This window comes from Myotis davidii, unplaced genomic scaffold (genome assembly GCF_000327345.1).
Source record: "Myotis davidii unplaced genomic scaffold, ASM32734v1 scaffold159, whole genome shotgun sequence".
Classification (NCBI taxonomy): domain Eukaryota; kingdom Metazoa; phylum Chordata; class Mammalia; order Chiroptera; family Vespertilionidae; genus Myotis; species Myotis davidii.
Genome location: NW_006291231.1, coordinates 6173906 through 6188854, shown reverse-complemented (window position 1 = coordinate 6188854; position 14949 = coordinate 6173906). Strand labels below are relative to the sequence as shown.

At 36.1% G+C, this 14949-nt stretch overlaps 1 long non-coding RNA gene across 7 annotated transcripts in view; it reads right to left on the bottom strand.

Annotated features, from left to right (window-relative positions):
* Window positions 1-11708: 11708 nt before the first annotated feature.
* The window catches only part of LOC107183195, a 35346-nt gene continuing 32105 nt past the window's right edge, over window positions 11709-14949 (bottom strand). For 3 of the 7 annotated variants that reach the window (XR_001513978.1, XR_001513977.1, XR_001513979.1), the window contains exon 4: window positions 11709-11722. This is a non-coding gene — a long non-coding RNA (uncharacterized LOC107183195). Of the gene's footprint in view, window positions 11723-14061; window positions 14067-14949 lie in introns of all 7 variants that reach the window. The other 4 variants (XR_001513981.1, XR_001513980.1, XR_001513984.1 and 1 more) reach the window with 2 other exon arrangements.

Sequence of the window (14949 nt, the reverse complement as noted above, 5' to 3'; positions counted from 1 at the left end):
CTAATCCAGAAAAAAAAAAAGTTGGCCTCTTTAAATGATACAGATTCCATCTGTAAACAGAGCACAGCTAGAACTGTGAAATGTGGCATGAAATGTCTATTCCACAAGACTCTTACATTTGAAAAACGTACATGACCTGGATAATAAAATCCTTCCACTTGCATAGTATCCTGGTTTAAGCTTTCTTGTTTACTAAAATATAGACTATATTCTATATGCTGATTGGTAAAAGGGAAGCTAGGATACTGGACAGGTAAACCAAAGGGTATCAGGGCCATCTACTTACATATTTGCAAAATCTGTCATAGCTGTCATAAAATAAGTTCTCTTAAGAAAAATTTAAAAAAATGAGATTCATGTTTTAAAAAGTACTTGCAGTATTGATTTACATCACTGGCATTTTTTAACTTTCCAACTAGATGTATGTATTAGTCAAAACAGACACATGAAGTTTTAATTTTAATAAAACCTCCCAAAGGCAATAGAGTTCCAAAATAAAGATAATTACAGAAAGCTCATTCTACTCTTTGCCATTGACTAAATTCCTTTCTAGGCAAGGCAATCATTCCTTGAAGTAAAAAAGTCAAGACAAATGTATGACCTGAGCATAGCATTATAAAAGACAGAGCAAACAGTAGGCAAGCCACGTAACTGCAAGAGGAGTGCGTCCTGACATTTCCACGTCATGGCACACGAAGGAAAAGATAGTATTTGTAAGGCACAATGTGGTAGATTGAGGCTGGTTATGGCTAGAGGGAATGCTATAAATTTTAGCCACCTCAGACTCTACCAGACCACGTGGAGGGCTACAGAATCAAAACTCAGACATGTCCCTTGTATATCTGTGGCCAAACCTCTGTGTGCTGTGACATTGGGGAGCTCTGTGCTAGAGGATGTTCATGTTCATACACCATACAGGAAATTGGTATGAAAAGAAATACTAAATTGTCCATATCCTGTATTTTAGAATAAGTGTGATTTGTTTTCTCTAGGCTTCCCCAACACTTATCATCCATGACACCATTTCTTCCAACAGACCTCATATTTATAAAGAAAAATATTCCTGGCAAGATGCATTTTTAAATTTTCTAATTTGAATGTATTTTATCCTATTACATATATTTTATCAGAGACTTTTGTGTTTTGTGATAAGGGTCAAGATCCCTAATAATTCAATGTACTTACCATAGCAACCATTTAATTTATATATTTTCTATTAAAGACCTACCATCACCACATATTTTTGTTAAAGTAGCTGTAAATTGAACAGGGTATTACATAATGTCACAAAAATCACATATAATATTTATGTGCCCCTCTAATCCCTCTTATTTTTAACATTAGAAATTCAATGATCTTTGAAAAACAAAGATTAAGATTGATTTATTTACCTTTTTCCTGAAAAACATGAAGAAAGGAAAAAAATATATACTAAACAAGGGTTTTCAAAATGTAAGATGTCATTGATCCCAGAGAAATGGTAAACAAAAGAAATAATCCTTTGATTTCCCCAGCTCATTGCCTGCAGAGCATATCATGGTCAGTACACCCTCTAGGACAGGGAAAAGGCAGAGCCCTGCACTCCCCATCAGCTGAGCAGATGCTCAGACGTCCAGAGAAGCCACAGCAGCTAGGATGCATTGAGTGGAGACCCGTACACACAAACGTGAGGATATTACCAGAGACCCAGGAAAGAACCACCTGAAAGCACTAGGAAACAAACCCACTGGTCAGTGTGGAAAACCTCATAATTCAGGAGGGTTAAGTAAGGACTCAGAAGACTTCTGTCTCAGAACTGGAATACAATTAGCCCGAAATAAACCATTTCCTTAACCCCACCTAAAAAATTTAAAAACAAGACCCAAAAGGATCAACATGTTTCCAGGTAACATTGCTGGATCCCACAACAGAGCCCAAATACATTGATAGGAATACAAAAATATCTAGCATCCAAGTAAGTAAAATTCACAGTCTGGCATAAATAAATAAATAATCAATCCAAGCATTCAGAGAAGCAGCAAACCATAACCCATAATGAGAAGAAATATCAATTAAGCAAATACAGCCCAATTTATAAATTGAATGTCAAAATCAGGAATTCTGTTATTCGAATAACACTGCTACAAGAATGAAAACCGAGATACAGACCATATACAAAATCAAGATACAGACCAAGACACAAAATGTATATGTCTAATAAAGTCATATATCTAAAAAAGGGCTAGAATATATAAAAACTATCAAAACACAATAACAAAAACAAAAATGGGCAAAGTATTTGAACCCATAATTCACCAAAGTAGATACTGACTCACAAAACACCCAAATAAAAAGATGCTCACCATTCATAATTAAGGAGATATAAATTAAACAACAATGAGATAACGGTATGCACTTGTTAGAATAACTAATATTTTAAAAGCTGATCATACTGAGTGTTGGTGAGAAAACTGGACTCTCAAATATTGTGGAATACAAAATTGGTAAAAACACTGTAAAATATATTAGCAGTTTTTTAAAGTGAAACACATGGCTGACATACCATCTATCAATTCTCCTTCAGGGTATTTACTCAGAGAAATAAAAGCATCTGTTCACAAAGATTTGTTCATGAATATGTATAGCACCTCTATTTATAACTGCCAAAAGCTGAAATAATCCAAATGCCCATGAAAGGTAAATAAATAGATTTTTATATATCCATACAATGAAATACTACTTCCCAATAAAAAGGTATTGATCATTGTGCACAAAACAACATAGATGAATCACAAAATTATTATGAGAAAAGGTAAAAACCAAACCAAAAACCATTTACATAAAATTCTAGAAATTCTAACGATTCTATAGTGACAGAAACACATCGATAGTTGTCCGGGGTGGGGAAGTAGAGAGATGGATTGGTTCTCAATCTTCTGGCCCTTTAAATACAGTTCCTCATGTTGTGACCCAACCATAAAATTATTTTTGTTGCTACTTCATAGCTGTAATGTCCCTACTGTTATGAATTGTAATGTAAATATCTGATATCCAGGATGGTCTTAGGCGACCCCTGTGAAAGGGTTGTTCAACCGCCAAAGGCGTGGCGACCCACATGTTGAGAACTGCTGGATTAGAGGGAGTGGTTACAAAGGGGCATGAGGAAACTTTTGGGGTGTGATATTTCATTAGCTTAATTGTAGGCGACCTTTCACATGTGCATAAAACTTAAATAAAACTTAAATTATACACTTTATATAAATACTATTATTGTATATCAATTTACTGAAATAAAAAGTAAATGGAGATCAGCCATGAAAATTCCGAGTAGAAAAAAAACCAGTTACTTAAAGCTTCATATGCTTACCTTGCAAGACTAATTAGACCTGGGTCAGTTTGCATGAATGCCTCTAGAAATCATCAAAAAACTTAGATCTGTTTCCCAAGGTTGATATGAGGTAACCACTGACCAACTTCCTATGTTGAGGAAAATTCTAACCAATATTATAAACAATCACGGTAATTAGTAAACAGTCACTGCCTGCTCGCTAAATAATTCTAGAAATTCTAACGTAATTCTTTACTTTTTATTTCAGTAAATTGATATACAATAATAGTATTTATATAAAGTGTATAATTTAAGTTTTATGCACATGTGAAATTATAACTACAATTAAGCTAATGAAATATCACACCCCAAAAGTTTCCTCATGCCCCTGCTTTACAACAACATACCCCCGAGTTCCATTCCCTGTTTGGTTTGCATGCTCCCGACTCCCAGCTATTGTTTTGGTGTGTGCACAATAAAACCTTTACTGATCATTACTTCTGTGATTCACCACCTTGACTTTGGCTATGTCTAAAATTTTGACACAATTAAACTTCAAATAGCTCTTCGAACATTTAAACCAAACTATTAAAAACATTTATTGCAAGATTATTGTTTTAGAAATCACATTAAAATAGAAATCTTAGTGTCTTCCATACCTTATTAATTTCTTAAGCAGATGACGAAGTGATGTATGGCTGATGAACTTCAGAGAAGAAATTGACATACCTGGATCAGCTCCTTCTGGGTTCCTCTTCTCCAATCTGCTTCCCCCAATATTCATCCTGTTCTTCCCACTGCTGAACAGCAAGAGGCCTGGATGGTTTTCACAAAAGAAAAAGAAAAATGCTTGTATTTGAAATATGTGACTAACCCATCTTATTTACAATAAAGTTTGCCTTCATTTATTCACTTAACAAATTATTTTAAGTGCTTACTTTGTGCCAGACATTGTCCTAAGCTTTGTGGATAATAGAGTTAACAAGAGATCCTCGGTTTTTGCACTCATGAATCTGACATTCTAGTGCGAATGGGATGGACTGAATGATTGGATCCAGTACCTCATTACTCCTTTGCCCACTTCTTTCCCCTTTTCCTCATCTATGAAAGAAATAGTAGTAGAAAAAGTAACCTTGTGTGCTCTTCTTAGTTCCACCCAGCATGGAAAATCTACTTATTTTGTTGATATTTATATGTAATTTCTGATTAGCATGTATGGTTATGTCTATATACAAATCACACCTGTTTGGAAAATAACTTAATCAGTTATATTTTATGCAATCTGTGTTTACAACAAGTAGGAAAATGAGTTATTCTATATACTGCTTTGTCTAAGATGGTCCCTCTCACTCAAAACTGGAATTTTAAACCAAGATAAATATTTTAAAAATATGCTATAGGGGAATGGCGAGGAGATGAATAAGTTATTTTTAGTATTTTTGTGGATCATAAAAATGTAAGATGGAAATTGAACAAAGCAGGATAATATTTTAATGCTAAATTCTGTGACTGCAGCAATTTAATTGAAAAAGGTCAGTAAAACAAAGTAGAAATTACGAATGTTTCAAAAAAATGTATAACTTTAACAGATAAAAGAAAATTTACAGATCCTCAAAAATATAAATAAAACTGGAATTTATAAACATTTCCCTCCATTTATATCTGTAAAATTCATTTTCTGGTACAAGCATACAAGAAATATTTTTTTCAAAATGTAATATGAACTTCTTTGAACTGACATCTTGTTTCTGGGAAATGCCGTGGTTGTTGCCTATACTTGTCACAGAAGCAATTACTGTGAGTGCATTTTCCACAAGTATAAAAAAGTACATAATCACAACATGGTCCGAATATTCATTCACACAAAATTAAGACAGCAACAGCACCAAGCAATACAGTCCTGTCAATTACATGAGGTTAAGGCCAGGCTGGGGAAGATGCTTAGTATAGAAAATGGAAAGAAAATGTGGGTGTGTTCTTAAAAACAGAAGCCAATCTGTTGTAAAGGGTTGTGCTAAACATAGAAAAAAGAAGGCATGGGCGCCCTAACCGGTTTGGCTCAGTGGATAGAGCCTCGGCCTGCGGACTCAAGGGTCCCAGTTCGATTCTGGTCAAGGGCATGTACCTTGGTTGCGGGCATATCCCCAGTGGGGAGTGTGCAGGAGGCAGCTGATCGATGTTTCTCTCGCATTGATGTTTCTGGCTCTCTATCGCTCTCTCTCTTCCTCTCTGTAAAAATTCAATAAAAACAAACAAAAAAAGGCATGGTCAATAAGAGAATGGGTAAGAAGAGAAAATTATAGAAAGATTTGTTTTTGGTTTCAACCATGTATCACCAAGACTCTTCTATACAAAGCAACAGCTGTAAGGCTTGTCAAGATTGGATCACTGGTATGAACTTTTCAAAGCAATATGTTCCAAAATAATATCTAACAAGAGAATTAATTTATATCAGGATATAATTTATAATTTCAATTGGAATCCCCTGTACAGTTTGGAGAAAATAGGAAATCAACAATTTTTGAAGGATGCAGAGAATTCCAAGTATTTGTAAAGTCCTAGAAATTAAAACTCCAATGGAATGTAACCTATGAATCTTTTAAAATAATTTTATTTTTTAAAATTGTATTTTCCAGTTTTAAACTATTTTATTTATTTTGTTATCAATATTTAAAACAAAGTTGGATATTTTAGAGGATATGGGTGTTTATTGGAAGAAAATTAGAAAGTTTCCCATTGTACCATTTGATGTCAACAAGACATCTTTATTTTCCTTATTATAAAAAAATAAACTTCCTGTTTAAAACAATAAAATCTTTTAATTGTATAGCTTATATTTTAATATATTTTCAGTGAGAGGCCAGCCTTTTTGAAACTGAAAAATTGAACACGAAGGCGTATGTATGACTAGGAATTGTGGATGTCATGTTCTCTGATAAAGGGAGATACATCTCAAGGTCTTATACTATTTAAATTGAAGCTTGCTACAATTTAAACCTCCAGAGAATACAAAACCAGTATGCCAATAGAGGACAATTATCTAAAGAAAATGGTAGTTACTTAAAATTATTTGTTTTTCCCAAGTCCTTATTCTTTCTCATTACTCGGCTTTTACCTTCAGCCTATCAGGCAAGAACATCCAGGAGAGGTGGATGGATCTTAGAGAAAAGTGTTTTGAATTTGTAAGAAGCATACAGGATTAATAAAGATGTTTACAGTCACAGTTGGATGGTTGCACAAGTAGGGTGGCCTGGAAACAGTCCACAGATGCATGATATAGCCTAGAACGTTTATTAACGAAACCACTTTAAAACTATTTTGTTCTTCTCAGTTGCTCCGTAATGACAGTTTCATCTTTAATAATGTTAGGTGGTCTACTTACCTACGTTAGCCATAGGGTTAGGTAAGACTGAGAAACTACCCACTCATTGCCTATAGAAGGTAAAGTCTAAGAACAGTTTCAGGAATTGGCAACTTCATTAGTGAACTGTATACTACACTTGTTTGGAGGGCTCTGTTAATTTCCTTGAAGAACTATGGGTATTATAGAAATCATAAACTGTAATTGTTAGCACAGTGGCTTTTCTGACTTCTGTGAAACTTTTTAACAAATCACTGAACCTGAGGGTAGGATTGGGGATCATCTAAACTACAAAAAACTACGGTCTTGGTGACTGCATCATATGCGCTTGAAAAGTACATTTTCTGTAGTTACTGGATGGTCTGTTCTATAAATGTCAGTGAGGTCAAGTCCATTAACACTATTGTTAGTCTTTTATATCCTTACAGTTTTTCTGACTACTTCTCAATGACTGAGAGAAGGTTGTTGATATCACCAACTATAATCATAAATGTATATCTTTTTCCGGTTTTGTAATTTTTTTTGCTTCATATATTTTGAAGTTCAGCTTTTAAGTGAGTGTACATTTATGATATAACTTTCTGATGAACTGATTCTTTGGTCATTATGAAATGCCCCTCCTTACTACTGGCAAAATATTTTGTCCTGAACTCTATCATTAGCCTGTGCTTATAATACTGTTTTTCCATCCTTTTGTTTGGTAGGACAAGGGTCTAAAGGTCTGGGCATTTCTAATGTTATTATTCAAGGTTATTCTTGCTAAATAGTAAAATGTAGCACAGTATTTTCAGACCAGCTGTAAACAGGCTGAGCTTGACAGAATTCAGCCAGGAAAGGGCAGCCAACTGCAAAGAAGGAATCGATGTGAAATTGACCAAACAGTACACATGAGCAGTGACTAAGTCTCCCTTCAGGGAGACAGAGGTTTGGACGTGAACCCCCCTCTCCTTTACTTGCTGCAAGTAAATAAACTACCTGCGACAACCATGTCTCATTCTTGAATAGAGCATCCCAAGCGGCAAACCCCTCGAATTCAGTAACACGTTTACTTTTAACAATCTTGGATATTTAAGTGTGTCCCTTGTAAACATCATGGTAATCAATGGACTCTAGCTCTTTAGAGATGGGCAGTCTGAGGATTATCAGGGAGAGTATGGGGGTTTCTGTTCTGAGCCGGAATGTAGTATAGATCTCTTGGCAGAGTGGTAGGCTTTTAGAAAAATGAACCTCATACCATATATATATATATATATATATATGTATATATGTATATATGTATATATGTATATATGTATATATGTATATATGTGCTAGCTGACAATAATCACTTTCCAGTGTCTTAATTTATTTCACTGTTTGATTAAACACTGTGTAATGCTAATAGCCTTTAAGAAAAAGGATTTTCTGGTCTTTTACCAAATAATTAGTGTCAGTATGTGATTAAAGGATGCATAAGCAAAAAGAAGAATGGTTGAAAGAAAAATGTTCTACATGTATATTTACTTAATGTAGTAAATAGTCCTGGATACAGTCATACCCAGTAGTCAACCTATTCTCTCAAAGCAAAACATTCTTCTTTTTTAAATCTGCCCTGGGAAACAATACAAGAATTCACTCTATTTAAAAACAGGACTAAAATCTCACACGTCTTGCTCCCTTCAATCATCCCACGTCTCAGCATCAACACATTTTGGGGTTCTTAAAATCATTTTTAAAGGAAAGGGTGGCACAGGATGATTAATGAATATAACTGAGGTAATGAGCCAGCCTCCAGTGTGTATATTGGGCTCCTGGCTGTCTGTCCAGGGCACTTTCTTCCAAGGCCATTACCTTTCTTGTGTCTTCCAACTGAAAAATGTTTAGAGTCCTTTCACTAAAAGCATCCCATTGACCCTTCCCCAAACCTTAAAACACAGAGGAAGAAAACACACAGGAACATTTACTATTATTATTATTATTACTCTTTTTAAGCAAGAAAAGTACAATTATTTAAGTCACTGCAGACATCATAATCACTCTTGGTAAAATGTATCTCCAAGCTTGCCTCTGCTCATGTATGCTTGCAGGTAGAGAAGAAATTCAGCTTTCAATTTTTCTAATGGTTTAAAATAAGAAAGTCACAGATCAAAATTCTTATCTCAGGTATACAGGTGTGTGTATGCATGCGTGTGTGTGTTGATTGCCTTCTAATAAATTGGTGAGTGGATGTGAATGCATGCCTAAGGTGATACATAAGGTACTTTTGATCATCATTATTGGATAGGAGGATTCCTGCTTGTTATTGTTGGAGATACATTAGCAATGCATAGTTTCAACTCTCAAAAAGCTTAAAATGCAATTCTGTTATTGAACTAAAACAACTATATAAAAAGCTATCATTTTAAGCAGAAGAAAAGGTCTTCCATAGACAAGAGGAAAACAATGCCAGGAGCATGAGGAATGGCTTAATGAAGAGTCTTCATTGGATGCTTACATCCACACAGTAAGCTTAGAAGATACACAGAAGCAAGGTGACTGTTTTCCCCACTTCATAAATGCTCTGCACCTCCACTTGCTAGTCCGCATTCATCTGCCTAAGGGGTTAAAGAATCACCTAACTCAAGCCACCCAAGTTCAGACGTAGAGGAAACTGTATATCCTACTTTAGAGCACTGCCCTCTGCTGCTGACCAGCTGGCTGACTTAAACTAAATCATTGTAATAGCCTATGGTCACTGCATCCTCTGGTGTAAACAGGTATTTTTGTATTTTTATATTTGTTTGTTATCCAATCTGCTACCGTTGTATCATTTTTCTTTTTTTTTTAATATATATTTTATTGATTTTTCACAGAGAGGAAGGGAGAGAGATAGAGAGCCAGAAACATCAATGAGAGAGAAACATGGATCAGCTGCCTCCTGCACACTCCCCACAGGGGAAGTGCCCGCAACCCAGGCACATGCCCCCGACCGGAATCGAACCCGGGACCCTTCAGTCCGCAGGCCGACGCTCCATCCACTGAGCCAAACCGGTTTCGGCCGTTGTATCATTTTTCATACACTAAAATAATCCTAGAGGTTTCCATTAGTAACTTACACAGAAAACATATAGGAAGTGTAGGCTTCCACAAAGAAAATATGAAGCCCTATTTCCTAGGTTTGAATGTATAATGCAGAAAAAAATATATATTCAAATAAATCTTTTTGGAAAACTGACATTAGATAAAGAGTAGCACTGTGAGAAGAAATCTAATAATAGGCAAATCGCCAGATGACCTTTTTTTCCTTTTCCTTCTCATAATTCTGTGCTTTATTTGGAGCTCCTTATTCCAGTTTGCAATAAGAACTCAGTGCTGCTGCTTCATTTCTCACCATGTGTGGGTGATTATGGGGGAGAAAAGCTGTCTGTCAAAAGCAGAAGATTCCCACAGAGTGTCTGAAAATATAAAACTGCTCATTGCAAAGTGATTGCTTGGGTTTATCTGCCATGCACAGACTGCCTGGTCGATAGACACTGAGATTTTAGTGAGGCAGTTGTACTGACAGGCAGTGTTTAAAACAACCCTTTAATTCTTCATCAGCTGCATTAAAGGTATTTTCTTAATTCTTTAAAATAGGCACTTGGAAGTTAATTACTGATTATATAATACTGCTTATATTCAACATTTTATTACCAAATAAAGCAATTATTCACTTTATTACTACTTTTAAATATCACAAAATGACATTTATGCTTAATTAGCTATTATATTTTAAAATTCTAAGATGTTAACACTTTCTTTCACTAGATGTTGTTTGCATTTATTTTTTAAAATCTACCCATAATAGGATAGCATTATTAATATGGTAAAATTATATCTGTTCATAAAAATTCTGAAATAATGCGATATAAAATTTATACTTGTAAGGGAGATGAATGAATGTGATAAATACGTTATCTAACTCCATGCAGAATTTATGGGACTAGAAAAATTTTCTTTGTGATTTAGATAGTATATGAAATAAATAGACAGATTTAAAATAACTAGTAGTGACCACCCTCTCTGTGTCCCTGTTAAAAATAGTTTTTAGAAAGCTTAATAAATACAATGACCTGATGAACAAATTCTGAGTATGCTGAGATGCCATAGTCTATGCTAAATTTTTTATTCCCCATTAATATATAGCAGCTATTTGTGTCAATATGTCCCTAGCAGGATGGATTTTAAATACTAGAATTCTCTTTTCACCTACTAATCTGCTAAAATGACTAAGAATATTAGTGAAGATTGATGGAAGAATCTTTATTAATTATGCATTAATCATTTTAAGTGTTCAACTGCTGAAAAGATTCACTGGACTAAAACAGTTTATGCTCAGAAAAGACCTGTATTACAAGCACACACGCACACAAAAAACACAGTAGAACAAGAGAAGTATGTATTCATGGAAAGGAAAGCAAGGTCGCAGATATAGCCTACCTGTCCTCTCGCATCTGGGCCCTACAAGACATGCATTGTCTCCTCCAGTATAGAGGCTCCACTTGTAGGTATGCAAAGCATCTTGATATCAGGATGTCCCAAGTCTGCTCATCATGGGGGAGAAGGGTCTCTTATAGTGAGCTAATGGCATAGGTTTATTCTAGGTACATTTTAGCTATGTGACCATCTATGCTGTGTTTCCCAACCTCAACAACCTTTTCTCTAAGTCTACAATGTCAACTAGTTGTTCAATTCTGACATTACCCAGAGTTAGCACAGACCCCGCAGCGTGAGGGCACAGTCCCACAAGACTGCTCTGAGACACCAGCTGCAAAAGGGGTCCCCAAACTACCAGCACTTCTGCCTGGCTGACTACACATCTGTATGTTCCCATGTCACCCTCCATTCGGATTTAATAGTTTGCTAGAACAACTTGGGAAAGTGCTATGCTTAACGATTACAGGTTTACTACAAAAGACACAACTCAGATACAGCCAAAGGGAAAAGATGTACAGTGAGAGGGACGGAGCAGGGGTTCTGCAGAGCCTCCATGTCCTCTCTAGCCTTGCAAGCCTCCCAGCATGTTGATGTGTTTACCACCTGGAAGCTCTTCTGATCTTACCATTTAAGAGACTTTATAACCCAATCTCCAGCCCCTCTTCCCTCCCCAGAAGTTACCACACTCTAATTAGATGGTTGGTTTCTTTGTTGACCAAGCCCTATTGTATAGTTATCTAGGAGCCATAAATCCAATTATTTTTATCAAACGATGCTGATCAGTTGGTATGTCCTACCATGAAACAACTCACGAACCATCCATGGTTATGAAACATTATTCATCTCTAGTTAATGTTTTTATCACATTGGTCAAGCATCACCATCATGCTCCAGGTAACTTTGGAGATAAGACTGTGATCAATGCAGATGGGCTGAGATTAACCTGTACTATGCAGGGTCTGTGATGAGAAGACTAAGACAGATCTATTAATTCAAAATACATAGATTGAATGTGCTTAGAAAGTGTTGTAAAAAACATTTCTCTTCCTATTAGAAGGCAGAACTTTGTTCAACAGATTAAATCTAAAAATACAATTTACATTCAATGTCTGTGACAAAGAGCAATGGTACAATTAGAATGCACATTTTTCATGCCTGTCAGCTGCTAGTGTGAATGAGAACTGGCGTACCCTCTGAGGTGAGAGCTAGCAAAGAATGCTGTGCTTGGTTTCCCGTTTAATTGAACAGAACTGTGCCCACTAGACAAAGAACTCAGCATATGTTGATTGTGTTGAAAGTAAAAATGAATGGGAGCATAAAAATGGTTATTTATTATGTGTGTATGTATTATTTAGTCATACTAACAGAACAACTACCAAAGGAAGAATACCAACCTAGGTATTTAATACGTTGTGAAAAACCCTTAAAAATCACTTAAACCTTATGAAAACTAGCTGAATTTATACTTGTGAAGCATTTATCTGTTGTGGGCTAAGAATAAACTTTACTTCATATGAAAGCCTTGGTTTGAAGCAAAGTAAGGGCCTATATAAATTATTTGCAGATCAGAAGTCTTCCACTCAAAATATCTTCACCATAATTTGTTTTAGGGCCTAAAATTTCCATCATAATTCTCTCCCCCTCCTCCTGCTCCCCCACCTCCTTCTCCACCACCACCACCACCAACTTCTGTCCCGTTAGTATTAAATACAGCTCTTAAATTTCAAACATTACCTGGGAATGGTACTTTATTAAGCCTAATAAGCAATTGACACCTTACAGTGCTTCACTACTTCCCTGCATACAGAATGAGAATCCTGGCCTTGTGAATTCAAATACAGAACATAAAACAGAATGTCAACTATGTAAGATTGCAAAGCAAAAACGGTGACGACAGGAGAGCTACCAGAAAGGGTAAGTGTGCGTGCTGAAGATGAACTTTATCCACTTCATTTTATCACTCAAAGACATACTGGATATTTGAAAATTATGAACCTATTTCCTTCTGAGAATAATAAAATGTGATGGAAATTCCAGGGCATGTTAAATTGTAAGGCAAGTTGTTGGTTTACTATTTGTATTCCAGTGTAGAAGACATTGTTGGTTATCTCCCCATTTACCCTTCCTTACAGAACTATGACCCTGACATTTTTGGCAAGTCTAGAACATCCTCCAGCCCCAGAAAGTGAGTCCTAAATTTCATAAACCAGTTTTGGTAAGTCTATTAGCCTTGAAAATTCACCTGGGCAAATCTAGCAAAATGTGATGTCATTCTGGTCACTGCAACCTGAGTGTTAAGACTGCTGAGGGGCCCTGGGAAAGGTATTCTCACAGAAACAGAGACTGTCTTTTTCCTTTGGCACTGCTGTGTCTGGGTGTGTCACCTGCCAGTGCAGGAGCCTGGAATATGGCCTACGACAAAGCCAACGTGGTAAGAATTATACAGAGGAAAGATGACGACAGACAGTCCCGGACTTACAATGGTTCAACTTGTGATTTTTCCACTTCACAATGGCGTGAAAGTAATAAGCTTTCAGTAGACCCATACTTCGAATTTGGATATTTTTCCCAGTAGAGGTATGCAATAGGATACCCTCTTGTGAAGCTGGGGAGAGACAGCCGACTGCAGCTCCCAGTCAACCACCCAATTACGAGGGTAAACAACCGGTGCTCTGCACTTCACTGTACTGCCAGCATATTGTGGATGCTGAGTTTTGTGCTTTTACATCTCATCATATCTACAAAACACCCATCTGTGTCTCCTGCTTCTGGTGAGAGACGAAGAGGAAGAAAATTACTCTTGAGATAATATTCAAGACAATTGCCCAACTGTAGGGTAATGTAAGTGCTCTGAGTGAATTTAAGGCAGGTTAGTATAAGCCAAGCTATAACGTATTAAATACATTTATTCGACTTACAAGTTTATTGGGATGTTACACCATTGTAAGTCAAAGAGCACCTCTACTTCATTGTGCCATTGTCTTAAACAATCTTAGGGTAACTCTGCCTGCCCTTCTGGTTATGTGGGAGAATAAATTCCTTTACTATTTAAGTAACTTAGAGTTGATATTCTGTTATTTGTAGCTAGCAAATTCCATGTTATCAAATCCCAGATATGCTTTCTCTTAACTAGAATTTACAGAAGCTTTGACACATTTACCGACTTTTTCTTTCCTGAAAAATATAGTTTCTGTGAAACTAAAGTCTTTTATTTTTCCCCTATTCACTAGGCACACTTCTAGATCTCCTTCTGTGCAATCCTCAGGGCTTAGACTATACCTCTTCCATAATTAATCTTATTTTACTTGGCTTTTAACACTATCTATATAACCTGGTTACCCTCGCATGCATGTCTCTTGTACAGACCTGAAATCTAAGTCTTAGGTACTTTTTCTTTTTACTGCTTCACTGAGAGATATCCACTCTGATATTCCACAGGTCTCTCATATTTAAAAAAGTTTCAAATAAAGTCATTAATGCTCCTAACTAAACTGCATTTCTTCTACAGAAACCCTAAAATATGCTTAAATGACAGTTATCAGTCAGCTGGTCAATTCAGAAACCTGGGAGTCATTCTTGACCCAGGTCTCACATCCAATCTACCAGCAATATATCTTGAGCCCATCTACCTCTATCCATCTATCACCATTACTATCTTCTTGGTTGAGGGCAGCAATATCTACTCAATACAACAGCCTCTTAACTGATACCACTTTGGGCTCCCTACAATCCATCTCCTATGCAGCATCCAAAGTGTTTTTTTAATTTATCTTTATTGTTGAAAGTACTACAGATGTCCCCTTTTTTTCCTTCATTGACTTCCTCCATCCTGCTCCTGCCCCCACTA